At 39.1% G+C, this 16,677-nt stretch overlaps 1 protein-coding gene across 3 annotated transcripts in view; it reads right to left on the bottom strand.

Moving 5' to 3' along the window:
- The window catches only part of INVS (inversin), a 154,802-nt gene that overhangs the window by 82,241 nt on the left and 55,884 nt on the right, over window positions 1-16,677 (bottom strand). The gene's annotated exons all lie outside the window — the stretch shown is intronic.

Genomic DNA, 16,677 nt, shown 5'->3' with positions numbered 1-16,677 from the left:
TCAAAAACTAGTTCTTTGGAGCTCCTTCCTGAAGCCCAGTCCCATGTTTCCGATTCTGGTTGGAGCCTTCAGTTTGCTTGGTACCAGGATACGTGAAATTTGACAAGACCAAACTGTATGGCAGGATCAAGTTCTGTGCCTGCTTCAGGCCTACTTATTTCTCCCTATTCACAGCAGAATGGCAGTCAGGGTTATCTGTCCTTTTCATCTTCTAAGAGCCTCTACATCCTTAACTTTGCTGGAAATGTGTTTTTTTAAGCATTATAATGCATTGATATTCTACCATGAGTGGCTATTAGTATTAGCAAAAAGACATTTATTAGTTAAGCAGCAACCACCACATTGTGACAAATGTGAGTCTTAGGCAAAGGGGATCAGCTAGAGAGACAATGAGGTGCAGAAGGATGATGACTTGTCTGCTAACCCACAGGGGCGGAGACAAGATTCAACTCAGCTCAAGGGTTGGGCCACAGAGAAGAATCAGAGGCTACAAAAGCGTCCATTAGGCTGTCTATATTAGATGGGCAGACTTGCAATGGACCAAAAAGCCCAGTGACTCAGCTCAATTATTTCCTCTCAGGGAGGCTTTCCTTGACCACCCTAATGGAACTTTTTTTGTTATGCTTTATTCTAGTACCTTCCCATTTCCTTCATAGTACTTTGCTCAGTTTGTAGTTACATATGTATTTGCTTCTTTCCCTTCCCTGGGATCTCTGTCACAAGCTGTAAGCATCACAAAGGCAGAGACTGTGTTTTATTGAGTGTTGTCCTTGGCATAGCTCCTGGCACAATACGGGTGCTTCCTTGAAGGACAGAGTGAATGAGAGGAAAGAAAATATCTTCCAGAGGTTTTTCTTTTTGTTTAAAAATTCTTAATGTTGCTATATTAGATCATAAGAGCTAAGAATTCTAATTCTCAGATCTCTGGTATTTGGTTACGCTTACTTTTTAATGTTTTATCTATTTGGGCATCATTCATCTGGCTTTCTCATGTCATCCAGTGCCAGCTTTTGAGAGGTAAGTGCTAAAATTTCCTCAAGAGGGCACCCTGCTCTAAATCTCTTGCCATCTTCTCTTTGAAAAAAGAAATGATGCCCAGGAAAAACAAATCTATATGGTACTTCTTACCAAAAAATAAGGCTTGACCTTTCTGAGCATAACATTTCAAATATTACAGAATAATTCATCATGACCTTTTAAAGATATTCAATCAGACAATCATTTTGATTCTGAAATTTAGAGGAAAAGGGAAGGAAAAGAAGGAAACAGGAATATGTTGGTGGGGGTGACTACTGACTTACAGATGCAGTGCTTACATTGTTCTGGGGATTCAGCCTATACAAAGCACGATGTACTCAGTAATCACATTTATTTATTCTTTCACTCAAAAAACACTCATTGAGCCCTGTCTGAAGCAGGCAACCTGGTAAAATGTTTATACTAAGCTTTACTTATCACAAAGCTCTTTAACATAGATTCTATCTTTGCTCCTCACAGAAGTTACATGGAACACTACATCAAAAACTAATGATGTAATGTATGGTGATTAACATAATAAAAAAAAGATTAAAAAAAAAAGAAGTTACATGGAAAGGGTTTACAGACAAAATAAAGTATCTTCCTGGGCCTCCATTTCCTCCTCTGCAAAACAGGGATAACAGTACCTGAGATTATTGTGCATATGAAAGGATAAAGATCATATTTGTAAAGTACTTAGAACAGTGCACAAAGCAAATGCCTGGTAAATGTTTGCTTGTTTTATTATGAACACTTTTCCTGTGTGGAGAAGGCAACAAAATGTAGCCGACCAAGTAGAACCCAGAATGGCCCATGATGGAGAGCATACATATAGAAAGATCTGACTGTACCTAGCATACACACTTCAGCTGGTGATTATGGAGAGACCCAAGGTTAGGGACAAGTAAAAGTAAAAATAGTTGGAATGTTATAAATAGTGGTTTTCTGAAAATTTTTTTTTACATTGAGAAAGATGCCTATACTCTGCTTACAGATAATGATGACATAGGACCAATAAGGGCATACCCAGCAGGAATTCAGCTGGAACCCTGGGGAGATGTCAGCTTCTGTTCCAAAGGACAGAGACACAAAAGAGATATTATCTACGAATGCTGGGACTAGAAACACTATAATCCGTTTGGACCACGGTCAACTTCCCGGTCTCATGAACAAGCATTTATTAAATGCCCAGGGTATGCAAACTCAATTCTGAGAATGAGCAGAGGGGACAGAGAACTCTAAGATCTAAAATCAGGAGAATATTTCTAGTGTCAGTGGAAAAGGGGTATATACCAGTTTGAGACAGCAAGCTAATGTGATAACTCTCGGAAGGTTGTATGACTCTGGGGACCCATATCAAAGACAATTTTTCTTCCTTTAAAGCCCTCTCAATACAAAAACAATCAAACAAAATGTCTAAATGTTTCCTCAAAATTGCTTGAAATTCAGAATTCTTAAGTTTTCTGGTTGATTCTTAAATGCAAGAGTAAGGAGGATTTGGAAGTTAATCATTTAGCACCATCTCTTAGGAGTACACAGAATCTGATCCTGAAATGAACATTGTTTTGGGATCCGCTTTTATAATTTCTGATTGAGTAGAAAACAGTATAAGAGTGAAGGAGGGGCACCTGGGTGGCTCAGTCGTTAAGCGTCTGCCTTCGGCTCAGGTCATGATCCCTGGGTTCTGGGGTCAGACTCCCTGCTCAGCGGGAAGCCTGTTTCTCCCTCTCCCACTCCCCCTGCTTGTGTTCCCTCTCTCACTCTTTCTCTGTCAAATAAAAAAATAAAATCTTAAAAAAAAAAAAAGTGAAGGAGATAAAAGATCGAAAGAGTATATATTCTTTTTTTTTTTTAAAAAGATCTTATTTATTTATTTGAGAGAGAGGGGGGGGGGGAGGGAGAGGGAGCACGAGGGGGGGGGGGGGGGTGGGAGGGGTGGAGGGAGAGGGAGAAGTAGATTCCCTGCTGAGCAGGGAGCCATTGTGGGTCTCGATCCCTGGACCCTGGGATCATGACCTGAGCTGAAGGCAGACGTTTAACCGACTGAGCCACCCAGGCACCCCAAGGAGTGTATATTCTTTTTTTTCTTAAGATTTTATTTATTTATTTGACAGAGAGAGACACAGAGAGAGAGAGAACACGAGCAGGGGAGGGAGGGTGGGAGAAGCAGGCTTCCTGCTGAGCAGGGAGCCCGATGCGGGGCTCGATCCCAGGACCCCGGGATCATGACCTGAGCCGGAGGCAGACGCTTAACGACTGAGCCACCCAGGCGCCCCAGGAGTGTATATTCTTAAGAAAACTGGTGGTAGTGAGCACAAGTAAGAGAGCTGAAGTTATAGAAAAGTCCTGATTTAGTCACTGAAAGGACATTAACCCTGATGTGATCAGGTCTGTTATGCCACTGAAATGAGAGAACATTTACTAATGTCTCTGAAACATTGAATAAGATGTTTTTGTTTTGTTAGGTAGCCATAATCCTCATCTTAATCTTCCCGTAATTAACAAGAGCTTCTTTTGTCTGTAATGTAAATGATAACATTTGGTTTCCCCCTAAATGCATGAAAAGGACTGTAATATCTAATAGGGTAAAAGAGGATGAAAAAGTTCTCTGACCCAGAGAACAGCACTTGAAAGGAGTCTGGGAAACAAATCAATCCAAAATGCTACTTTTAATCTTATATTTTTTTGTCTGTCCAGTTCTCTAAAATGGACTTTAGAAAAAGCATATAGTTAATCTTAATAATAATATAGGAGTTTTGAGTGAAATACCTTGATATTTTCCTTTAGATTTTTTATTTTTAAGAAATAAAACATAACAGATAAAGTTGATGCTCCCTTTGTGCTCCTCTCCAATTCCACTACCTTCTCTCCCTTTCTAGAGACTACTGTCCTGAAAATGGTGTTTATCATTTCAATGAATGCTTTAATACTTTTGCTTCTTACACATATACGTATCCATAAGCTACACAGTATCGCTTTAATGTTTTCATTCTTTTTATAAATAGTACGGTATGAATCACTTGCCACCTTTTACTCAAAGCAGCATTTTTGAAATTTATCCAAGTTGCTCTGGTTCATACATTTTCACTGGACAAAGTATTTTGTCATATGAAAATAACTGTATGTCTTTATTCTCTAGAGGAATATTTAGCATGTTTCCCATTTTTCACCATTCCAGACAATATTGTAGTAAATTTTCTTGTACATGTCTCCTGGTAAAATGTGCAAGAATTTCTGTAACTGCTGAAATTGCTCTTTAAAGCAGCTACTCCGATTTACATTCCCACCAGCAATGCACAAGAATTCTTACTTCTTCACATCCTCGCCACACTTGGTTTTGTCACACGCGCTAACTTTTGCCAATAAAATGGACACACAATTGTGTTTTACCATGGATTTAATTTTCATTTCCCTGATTGAGGTGGAATGTTTTTATATGTTTATTGGCCGTTTGCTTTTTCTGTGACTAGACTTTTTGTGTTGTTTACTCATTTCCCAATTTAGCTATTTGTTTTTTTCTTAATGATCTGTAGGAGTTATTTACATATTCTGGATACTAATTCTTGGTTGGTTTTGCAAATATCTTCTCTCTTTGTGTGGCTTGTCTTTTGCTTTGTTTATGCTCTTCAACTGGGAATGCATTCATGAACTGAATAATGATATTGCTAGCTTTCTTAGCATTAGAGTTCTTCATCTATTTTGGAATTTTTGTTTGCAGGCTCATTTTAAAGTGAAGATTGTTTGCTGTTGTTTTCCTTTTTTTTCTTTTTCCCTCTCTCTCTCTTCTTGCTCACTCTTACAGCTGCTAACACCCACTCCTGGCCCACTAAGAATCTGCTCTTATAATGCTCCCTTGCAGCCCTATCTCTAGTGATAGGAGGGATGCCTTCTTGTCCTGAGGCTTGATCTTTGTCCTGCTCCTGCCACTTCTCTAGACAAAGAGCTTCCTCTAAAGCGATAGCCTCATATTAAGGTAAAGAATACCCCTCAGTTCTAAGTATTTTCTTGGCTTTAGTGTGAATACAACCACTTTTCACTCAGTGGGAAAAAAGGGAGTATCTTCCTGAACCAGAAGTATCTGAAATCATATTCTACAAGACTGCTCTCTGTTCCTGGTTAAGTGCCTTAATCATTAACTTCTAGACTACTGACAGCTGATCTTCAAAACATTCTGAATCTCTACCTCTACATTTCTTCTCCAAACAGCTACCATATTTTCCCTCTCTGGCTCCTTGGAACCTTTGCTATTTGCTTCCTCTTCAGCTGAAACAATTACTTGCACAGATTCCAAAGCTTAAGACTTGGCTAACCCTGCCTGTAGCAGCCCTTCTCCCTACTGAAACACCAAAGAGAACAAAGCTTTTCTCCAAACCAATACAGTACTTTGGGACCTACATGTTTCTTGATTAAGATCTTTGCATTCTTGTTCTGTGTCCTCAGCACTTATATTTACTCTCAGTGTAGTTGAGGAGAAAACAACTGTTGACTATATATACAAATGTTCACTACATTTTTTTTTGTTCACTTATAAGTTTGTATATAATTTTGTCCCAGAAACATTATAACTATACATATATATATGTATATATATATATATGGTAGGCATTCTGTCATATCTCATTCTAAATCCTAATCATACTATGTACCAGAAAATACATTATTTACAACTGAAATGGAAATAATAGAAACATGATGTTATTAACTCTAATGATATCTCTATAATTATATATTTATAAACTCTCAAGGCATTTGCAATATTAATTTTTTAAAAGAATCACTATCCCTAGGAAGCATTTAGGTCACAAATATCAGTGATCTCATTATATCAAATTTTTCTGTAATGGCTGCAGACACAAATGAGTCTTGGAAATAGCACAGTAGTGCTGGGAATAGCAATCTGCCCTGGGTCCTGGGTTTACTGAGTATGCCAAGAATGCAAAGCCTTGACTCCTCTTTACTTAGGCCATTTCTCAGAGTTGGGTTTGCAGCAAGCAATCTTGAAGGACATTAATGTCATCCAGGACATCAGACAAGGAGCAGGCTTGCTTAGTACACACTAAAGTCTGGGGATTCCCAAAACTCAGCATTTTTCAGATGTCATGCAAACCCATCACGTACCCAGCATCTGTCTAGGTCCTCTGCGTTGCTCCCACAGTTCTTGGGGGCAAGGGAAACTGATGCAAGCAGGCAAATGCTCATGTTACTGTGCCATCAGTAAGTAATAAAGCTTTTTTGTCTCTTTTGGTAGTCTTATGTCTTCTAGCTGGTACCCACAGGCAATTTATCACCTTGTAATAAATTAGCATGCATTGAAGAAAAAAGTAGGGTAAAATTAAATCCAAGCCCTGACAGTATAGGCAATGAGGAAGGGATGCTGACAAGACATAGTTTCCTTGAAGAGTCAGGACAAGGGCCCTGCAGGCCAAGTTCAGGGATAAGAAGACTCTCTGAGATGGTACCCAAGTGGTGGGCAAGGTGGGGGAGGTAAGAGATCCCACTGTCCTATCTGTTAATGAATCTAAATGGTGGCAAGTAGAACTAAAACAAGGTGCCCAAATGGTGCCTTGGTCTTGGCTCACCTTCCTGTGGGCAAGCAGAGGAAGGAATGTTAGCATGACCATGGGACAGCAAGCTGAAGGCAATATGGTTGTGGCTGCTGAGCCAAGGAACCAAAGTGGAAACTAATGGTGAGAGCAACAAGGAATGAGCAGCTGCTCAAAAGTGAAAGTAAATGCAAAGACTTGCCTAATAGCACAGAGCCAAATGCATCATGTACCTGATCCCTGTTGTAGCCTTATTTGTCTGACTATGAGGACAAAGCACTGGGTGTAGAGGTGGTCACTGTCTGAAGCAAAGCTCCTGGCTTAATGGTGCCCTTGATGCCCTGAATGTCTTGGCCTGGTTTACTGATCATTTGGCTACGTTAAAACCTGATGGTGTCCACTGGGAGGCAGCCCAACCTCAATGATAACTTGGGAAGGCTGACTATGGTAAGGGTGAGTCAGCCCAGTGGGCTGAAATGAAAGTCATCATCTTTACCTTAGACAATATTCCTAAGGGCAAGGCATGTTTTTACTACCTCTTGGGTTGTTGCCAAGGCTCTAGTCATCTGGTCTACCACTTGGAAGACTATAGATGGTGGTAGATTAAAGATACTCCTCTTTGCGGCTGCAGATTATGGAAACAATTGTGGCTGCCAATTAAACAGTGTGAGTCTCTCATGTAGATGCCCATAGTAAGAGCTCATTCTCTTATAAGACCAACTGGAATCAGGTTGTTGAATAAGCCTGCATTGCCCAGGTCATTGGCCATTTACCACCTGGATCCATCACTGCACTAAACATGGCAATGAATCCATCATCATAGACTAGACATAAAGTAAAAGGTATGTGTTTGATGTAGAAGCTACCACTGCATACCAAACTTGTGATTCTTCTACGGAGGCCTGTTTTTTGTGTGTGTGTGATGAAGGAGGCCACATTAACAGGGCATTGCTCCTGCCCATTCCTTGCAAGGATTTTGACAACTCCTTGTCAAAGTCACCTCATGCCTCACAATTGCCGACATTTTTCAGGTTACAATTATTGTTGTTCCAGTCTGATGAGCCTACACCAGCCACAGCACTGAGGCCACTAAAACTAAATCATTTCATGTTTTGGGGTTTCCAGACCATCTGACTGTCATAGTCTGATTATGGTGCACCTTTTGTCACAAAGACCACTGAACAACGGGCCAATAGTTAAGATACTCGATTGGCCTCCTATGCTCTCTACCACCCTCAAGAATCTGAAATCGTTGAGAGTGGGTATGGCCTCCTCCAAAACAAACTCAAAAAGATTTCTGACTCTACCTCAGTTCCTCCTCCTGGTCCACACACCTAAGAGAGGCAATTTGGCTACTGAATGTGGCCACCCCTAGAAAGAGTTCATATCCTCAGGGAGGCCCCCTGGTAAATAATCAGAACAAAAGGAGTGGGGATTACACATACCTATTTTGAAAATTTGGGATTCTTCCTTGCCCATTCCTGGTTACAATGTTTATTTCTTTCCCCTAAGAGCTATCCCAGGCTGGCCTGGTTGGTACAGCACCTGGATGGCAGCCCGGCCAAAAGGGGGCTTAGAGATTCAAATTTAATTCTGGTTCAGTCACCTAGATTTGTTAAATGGACATGGTCCTAGATCATAAACATCTATAATGACCACCTGATTGAATACACTGTTTACCAAGTCTTCCTACAGTGCCCACATGGGCCAAGGTGGGAGATATAATGAGTCTCTGTAAATTTGTTCCATATGCATTTACCCTTCTAGACGAAGGGTATGGGTACAAGTAGTAGATGGCTGGAGAAAAGGTGAAGAGTTGTAGTCATTTGGATGGGATACACTTCAGCACCTGGGAAGGGAATACTTTAGATCTTGGGAGGTACAAGGAGGGAGAAAATAATTCATGCTCTCTGTCCTCTGGATCCAGATCCACTGCATCCTGGATATTGTTTGCTGCCTGAATCCAAGAGCAGCTGAGGCTAGTGGTATGATCTGTTTCTTGTGTTTGCCGTTGCCACTTACATGCTATGAAATAGAAAAATGCAGGTGGACACAGATGGTCCTGAAGTCTTCTGCTGTGCTTGACACCATCAATGGCAGCTCCTGAAGGTGGAGCCCCTCAAACATGTAGAAACACAGGAACTGACTCAACCTTATTTTAACCTAATGGATACAAATTCTTATGTCTCTCCTGATGTGTGAGAAGCTTTTGTGTTACGCCAGGTATAACAATCGAAGCTGTAACTACTTGGTGATACTGCCCATGTGGCTTAGCCAAATTAATGTAATGGGGATCCAAGTTTAACAGCAAATCCTAAAGCTGTGCCTTGTGCCTTTTCAGGTTATGTTTGTATGTGGGGGAGAAAGGACCATGAAATATGCCTCCATTGGTCCATCTAGTGCTTCCTGTAATTATTGGTAATCCCACCAAAGATCAGCAGGTCAATCAAACTCCCTTGCATAAGTCATAATAGATAATAGACTAGTCTTAGAGTGCATCCTGGTTGTATAAAGTAAGACCTGCTGTTTCCCCTGGTACTTATTAACAGTTGACTTAATCCAGGACACTGAGGGGCAGAGTTGAATCAATATTGCAGGTTGTTCTCATCCTGCTGCTTTGAGTCCTATTAATTAAATGTCAAATGAGACATATTAAACAGATTTGTTTTCAGCCTCTGCTGGTCAGATTAATCAGAGCAGCTGATGGAATAGCATGCTCATGTCAAGAACATGTAGGATTAAGTGATGGATTGTTGGGAGAGGCAATTTACCATGGACCCTAATCATCTCTGCATGTTTTTTTTTTTTTTTAAGATTTACTTATTTATTTATTTGAGAGAGAGAGAGAGAGTGAGCAGGGGGAGGGGCAAAGGAAGGGAGAGAATCCCAAAGCAGACTCCATGCTGAGTGCAGAGCCCGATTCAGGGCTCAATTTCATGACCCTGAGATTATGACCTGAGCCAAAACCAAGAGTCAGACATTTAACTGACTGAGCCACCCAGGTGCCCCCATCTCTGTATGTTCTTATGCCAAAAATGCAAAGTCCTGATCATTCTTGACTTACACAAGTTCTCAGGGATTTGTTAGCAGCAATCAACTGGAGAGATGAGGTCATTTTTTCCTCTGTCCTTAATTACTGCTTATTATAAAAGCAGTAGATTCCTCAGTTCTGATGGAAACCTACCATGTGTACATCATCCATCCGGGCCTTCTGAAACTCCCTCATCATTCTTGGGGGCAAGGGAAATCAATGCAAACATATAGATGCCGATGCTTTTTGTTATGCTGTGAATAATAAACTTCTTTGTATCTGGCCCCGGAGTCTCTTGTCTATTGTCAGCATCCATGAAACAGTAATAGATCAACTTCTTACCTTGTTTGTAGGGTAAAATAAAATTTTAGACCCTGAAAATAATTCTTTATTATTGTAATATAAAATGAGGTATAAGAAGGCCTGAAACATGATTAGAGAGGTGGGCAGGGGATAGGAAATGGAAAGTCTAATATAGTAGGACACCGACTCTAAAATTTATTGTTTAGGTAAGAGGGAGCCAATGAGGAGTTTTAGAAGGAAATGACATGAGTGATTTGTGTTTTTAAAAAAATACCCTGGAGGGGCGCCTGGGTGGCTCAGTCGTTAAGCGTCTGCCTTTGGCTGAGGTCATGATCCCAGGGTCCTGGGATCGAGCCCCACATCGGGCTCCCCGCTCAGCAGGAAGCCTGCTTCTCCCTCTCCCACTCCCCCTGCTTGTGTTCCCTCTCTCGCTGTGTCTCTCTCTGTCAAATAAATAAAATCTTAAAAAAAAAAAATACCCTGGAGGCCTTGTGAAGCATCAATTTGAGGGGGACAAATCTTTGGCAATGAGACTGGTCAGAGGGTTACTACAGCAATTCAGAATAGAAATGTCGAGAGCTAAATGAAAATAAGAGGACAGATTAGTGAAATACATAAAAGGACTTCTGCATGGGTACAAGATGGAGAGTGGTGTCAACAACTGAAAAGATGGAAAGAAAATGGGGTTAGGAATGAAGATTTTGAGTTCTATTTTTTTTGAACATGTGGAGTTTGGGGCTTCTGAGGGATATCAATATAGAGATGTCTAGCAAAAATAGCAAAAAATGAAAAGAATACATATGAATCTGAAGATTGGAGAAGATGGCTAGATTCAAGATATAGGGTTCTGAATCATCTATATTAATAGCTAAGTTCTGGCATAAACTAAAGTACATAAAATTGGAAAAATGAACCTCTACATCCTAACTGGAATATAAACATAATTTAAATATTCATATAGATAGCTCAGTACAACGCAATCTAGTATTGTTTTTTTTTCCTAGACCCTGAGATATCACTACTACATCAAATATAGAGTACAAATGGATTGGAAAAGAATGGCCCTTCCTCATTATTCTTGTTTGCTAGGCTCATTTCCTCATTTCAGTTGATTTAGGTGTCTTGTTGTACTCTGGTTTCTTGGTCTTTTATTTAATGTGACTCTATAAGAAAGCAAACAGTTACAAAAACCATGTTTTTGAATGACATGAATTCACCGGGCTTTAGAACTGAAATTAAATCTGCACTGCTTCTCCCAGTTTCAGATATTCTCCCTCTTTCTATAAATTTCTGGTGCTTCATAGCTAAAATCTCTAATTTCGAATTACTCAACAACTACGATGGTCACCACATCACTAATCTGCCACCTTCAGCAAATCTTTAAAACATTTTTTAGAAGCTTTTTGAGAATTCTCTAAGCAAAGGCTAAGAACGGCACTTCAAAGACAGAATAGGAGCTCTATTTGTTGTTTTTCCAGTTTAAGATGTTCATCCATCTGGCAGAGCAGCTAGACAATACATCAGCCAAGAACATCTCCCTGGCTTGAAACAGATTCTGGCTCTCAGAGAGGATTTGACTGAAGGAAAGGCAACATCTTTAGTTGCTCTGTGGCTGAACTCTTCTAATATTTCTCCGCTGTGCCTCCTCCAAGCCTTGGCTCCATCCGCTAACTTGGTTTCCATAGGAATAGACAGAGCGATCAAGTGGCACACAGTCAAATAGCACAACAGAAAGAGAAAACGTTACTGTCAAAAACAACACACACACACACACACACACACACACGGAGAAATGTAGACTTTTCTCTAAGAGAAGAAATGATGTAAAGGTATCCTTGACTTTGAGGCTTCCTTACCCAATGCTGTATTCGTCATGTGCTTTTTCTGTCTATTATAGCCTATTGTTTAGATTAATATGAAAGTTAGTCCCTTCAGTAGAGAGCATTTCATACAAAAAATAAATATTTTTAAAAAGTTATAAAATGTTGTGATGTGTATTTCCACAAGTACAATTCTGTTGTGCTTGTGAGGGACCCTTCTGTATTTAGAGAGGTGTTTTAAATTGGCACAACCTTTTGGGATGATTATAAAATGCATTTTGTTTCCCATAGTTGATATTTTGTTTATAGGAAACATTTATTTTTTCTTAAATCAGTGGTTCTCAAACTCTAGCATGTATTGGGATCATCTGGAGAACTTGAAAAATTTGCTAAGGCTTTCCTTCAGAGGTTTTCATTTACTAGGTCTGGTGTGGGGTCTAAGAATTTGCATTTCAAACAAGTTTCTGGGAGATGGTGGTGCCGCTATTCTAGAATTCCATACTTTGAGAACCATTGTTTAAGTGAGGAACCTAATATTGGAGTTTTCAACTCTGAGAGGCTTAAACAACAAACAATAGAAAAACCCAAATGAAAACAAAATGTTTGTTCTATCCCAGATCAATGCAATCAGAATTTCTGGGATTTTGGAATTATTATTTCTTAAATATTTCACAGGTGATTAAAAATGATATCAAAATTGAGAAGTGCTGACCTAATTCATTTACTCAATATTCAATAGTTATTTACTATATGAATACTCTGTATCCAACACTACATAAGAATTTAAAAATTTTTTTTGAACCATAGTTGACACACAATGTACATTAGTTTCAGGTGTACAACATAGTGATTCCCCATCTCTGTATATTATGCTCTGCTCCCCACAAGTGTACCTACCATCTGTCAGCATACAATACTATCACAATACCACTGACTATATTCCCTATGCTGTACCTTTTACTCCCATGACTTATTCATTCCATAATTGGAAGCCTGTATCTCCAGCTCCCTTTCACCCACTTTGTCCATTCCTGCCCTGGTGACCATCAGTTTATTCTCTGTATTTATAGGTTTGATTCTGCTTTTTGTTTGTTCATTCATTTTGTTTTTTAGATTCCACATATAACTGCAGTCATATGATGTTTGTGTTCCTCTGTCTGAATTATTTCACTTGGCATAATACCTTTAGGTCCACCCATGTTGTCGCAAATGGCAAGATCTCACCCTTTTTTTTATGGCCGCATAAGATTCCAGTGTGTGTGTGTGTGTGTGTGTGTGTGTGTGTGTGTGTGTACCACTTCTTTATCCGTTCATCTATCAAGGGACACTTGGTGTCACGTAATAAATCACTGTGGCTTTGATTTGCATTTCCCTGATGATAAGTGATGTTGAGCATCTTTTCATGTGTCTGTTGGCCATCTGGATGTCTTCTTTGGAAAAATGTCTATTCAGGTCCTCTGCCCATTTTTTAATTCGATTGTTTGTTTTTTTGGTGTTGAGTTATAGAAGTTCTTTACATATCTTGGATATTAACCCCTTATCAGATATATCATTTGCAAATATCTTCTCCCATTCAGTAAGCTGCCTTTTTGTTTTATTGATGATTTCCTTCACTGGGCAAAAGCTTTTTATTTTCACATAGTCCCAATAATTTATTTTTGCTTTTGTTTCCCTTGCCTTAGGAAACATATATAGAAAAATGTTGCTACTAGGGCACTTGGGTGGCTCAGTTGGGTAAGCATCTGCCTTCGGCTGGGGTCATGATCTCAGGCTCCTTGCTCAGTGGGGAGTCTGCTTCTCCCTCTCCCATTTAAGGACAGACAATAGTAAGAACTCTGAAGAGGGGCCCCTAACTCAGGCTTGAGGGGCCAGTGAAGGCTTCGTGAAGGAAATAGTACCTGAGCTGTGTATATACGATTAAGCTAGCTTAAGTGGGAAGGAAGCTGAATGTGCAAGGGTGCTGTGCATGCAGAATGAGGGTGAGGAAAAAGTGACTCGAATAAAAGCTTTAAGTAGTTCACATGCTTGAGGATGGAGTACAAAGGGGGACATAGGAAGCAGAAGCCAAACAGGTGAGCTGATGATGAAAGGTTCCAGACTAAGGGGTTTGGACGTTACCCTTTGGGTTCCTGAAGCAGTCCCAAAGGATTTAAGTAAGGCAGATTGCCCTCACATCTGAAGGCAAATCACTGAATTTCTCCTAGACTCACTTTCCTCCCATATGAAAAATATAAGAAGGTTGAATTATGATCTAAAGGCTCATCCAGCTTAATGTTCTTTGACTATGATCCTAAGAAGCAGAAGACCCACTTGGCATAGCTATTTCAAAACTCGATGTTTTTTCTTTTTATTCAAGCTGCCTCAATAACTTCATTTCTAATAAGTTCTATTTTTCCTGACCACAGGCTAATAATTTTTGAGTCGATTTCTTTTTTCCTGATACAAAATTTAATTTTCCTAGCCTACTGAAGTGGAAGCTTTAGGGGATCCAGAAATGCTACCCCATGGGAGGCAGCATGGTATAATTAAATGAGAGTGTATTTTGGAACCTGTCAAATCTGGGTACTTCACTGGTTGTATTAACTGTGAGCATGTTACTTTTCAAAACCTCAGATTTCCCATTGGTAAAAAAGAAAAAAACAAAACATAGTAACCAGGTCACAGAAAGTGCTCAATAAATATTGGTTTCTTTCTCAGATGCCATTATTGTTCTTCTCTCATAAAAGTAAGTAGTCTTTGTAAACAAAACGTCTTCTATTTGACCATGTTTGTTTCAAATATAGAAAAATAAGAAAGTATTTGCTTCTCGTGTTCTCATTGTTTGATGTCCATTATAATTTGCCTGGTCTGTTCTCCTCGCTGATCCTGACCAGCCTTCTGAGCTACAATGCAAGTAGTCACTTAAAAAATCATTTTTTAATATTAAATTCAAAAGCTAAATGCAACAAATCTTGTTTACCTCCTGGTTCCCTTGAAGCACCCCAGGTCTTATGGTAGGCTCTATCTTTAGTTTTCCAAGAATGTACCTTAGTTTTATTGATTCTAATATGCAGTTTAAAAAAATCAATTCATCTACTCGGCTAAGATATGTGCCTTGGGGGGAACTGTTTCAAACAACTGATTGAATCCATCTGTTGCCTTTTCTACTTCAGTCCCACACTATGAATGGGATTTCTTAAGACAGTGGAAAAGACAAATGTGCAGATAAATGTATAAATAAATTCAATTAAACTCAAAAATCCTTAATGAACCTACACATTAAAGGTTTTAATTAAATGCACTAACTAGTAATCTGACTCGGTAACTATTACCCATTTTCAAGATGGTAGCCAAAGTCCTCACAGCGATGATGTTTGAATTCAAACCTGTATCTTCTAGTCTCAAGTCCAGCCATCTCTTAAAAATCATATCACAACTCACCCTCTAGCTGCAAATCAATCTCTGAACTCTGTGCCACTCTTTACCTCTCTCCCACCATTCTAAACCTTTTCTCTTTGAAACTAAGAGAGAGGCAACTCAGCTGGGAAAGAACAGTGCCCCAGTTTAGTGGTAGGAGTAGAGAAGAAAGATTTGGAGATTAAAGGCTATTTTAGATGTACCATTTTATAACTGAGCTCAGGTAGGTATCCTGTTTGCCACGGCTATGTTTTTAATTCTAACCCAACAGTTTTTCTAATTTCAAGAACATCACAATTCTTAAATCAACATCTTAGTATTTTTCTGCAAGCCCTTTGTGGATCATTTGGAAATAAACAAATATCCATTATAGAAAGCCATTCCAAAATTATGAAATACATATTTTATATGCAATGAGAAATTTGGAAAATTATTGAAAATTGGGAAAATATAGTTTAAAAAAATCTCCTACAATTCCATTACCCTAAGCCTAACACAAACTCTGTTAGCATTTTGGCACAAATCTCTTCCACTTCTTTTTAGCTTATTTGTTCAACATGGGAGGTGATTTTTACAGTTTCCATCAAAATATACATCTAATTTTATATCTGGAAGAAGCAATGATTTTAAAAATAACTTGTACCATTTGGCACCCATCATAATAAGAACTGATTTAGGTGGGAGTGGTCAAAGGATGCTAACAGTAGTGAGTGAAAGTTTGAGAACAAGATATTTACATAGTTTAAAATTAGCTCTCCACAAAATACTTATTAATTGCAAAGGGAAAAAGTAACATTAGAGTGAAGCAACCTGGCAGTTGCCACTTTATCCAAGTGATCAACGTGAACATCACCCGTAATGGGACAAATGAACATCATGTGCTTTCTGATATGATGCCCTGAGAACACAACATCACTCCTGTGGTATTCTACGAAAAGTACATAATCTGAATCTAATTATGAGGACACATCAGACAAATCCAAAGTGGAAGACAATACAGCTCACCCCAAGGCTTGAGCCTGGGTTTTTATATGGATGACATTATTGGGACGATTGGGAAATCTAAGTAAGGATTAGATAATAGTCTATTATGTTAATTGCTTGATTTTGCTAATTGAACTGTGGTTATATAATGCCTGTGTTTTTAGGAAATATACACTAAAGATTTGGGGGCAAAGGAGTATCATGTCTGCAACTTACTTCAGATGGTTCAGAAGACAATATCTACACACACACATATATGAGAGAGGAGGATAAACATGTGGTTAAATGTGCACATTTGGGGAATTTGGGTGAAGGGTACACTCTTGAAACTTTTCTGTCAATCTGAAATTATGCCAAAATATAAAGTTAGAAGAAAAAGGAAAAAAAGCCTTAACTTTTATTATAAAAGTAATAACATATTCATTAAAGAAATTTCAAAAATAGGGGTGCCTGGCTGGCTCAGTGGAGTCACAGAGCATATGACTCTTGATCTCGGGGTCGTGAGTTCGAGCCCCATGTTGGGCATAGAGCTTACTTGAAAGAAAGAAAGAAAGAAAGAAAGAAAGAAAGAAAGAAAGAAAGA

Source organism: Phoca vitulina, unplaced genomic scaffold (genome assembly GCF_004348235.1).
Source record: "Phoca vitulina isolate PV1807 unplaced genomic scaffold, GSC_HSeal_1.0 scaffold21, whole genome shotgun sequence".
NCBI lineage: Eukaryota > Metazoa > Chordata > Mammalia > Carnivora > Phocidae > Phoca > Phoca vitulina.
Note: the sequence above shows the minus strand (reverse complement) of the source record. Positions and strands in the feature narration are given on the sequence as shown.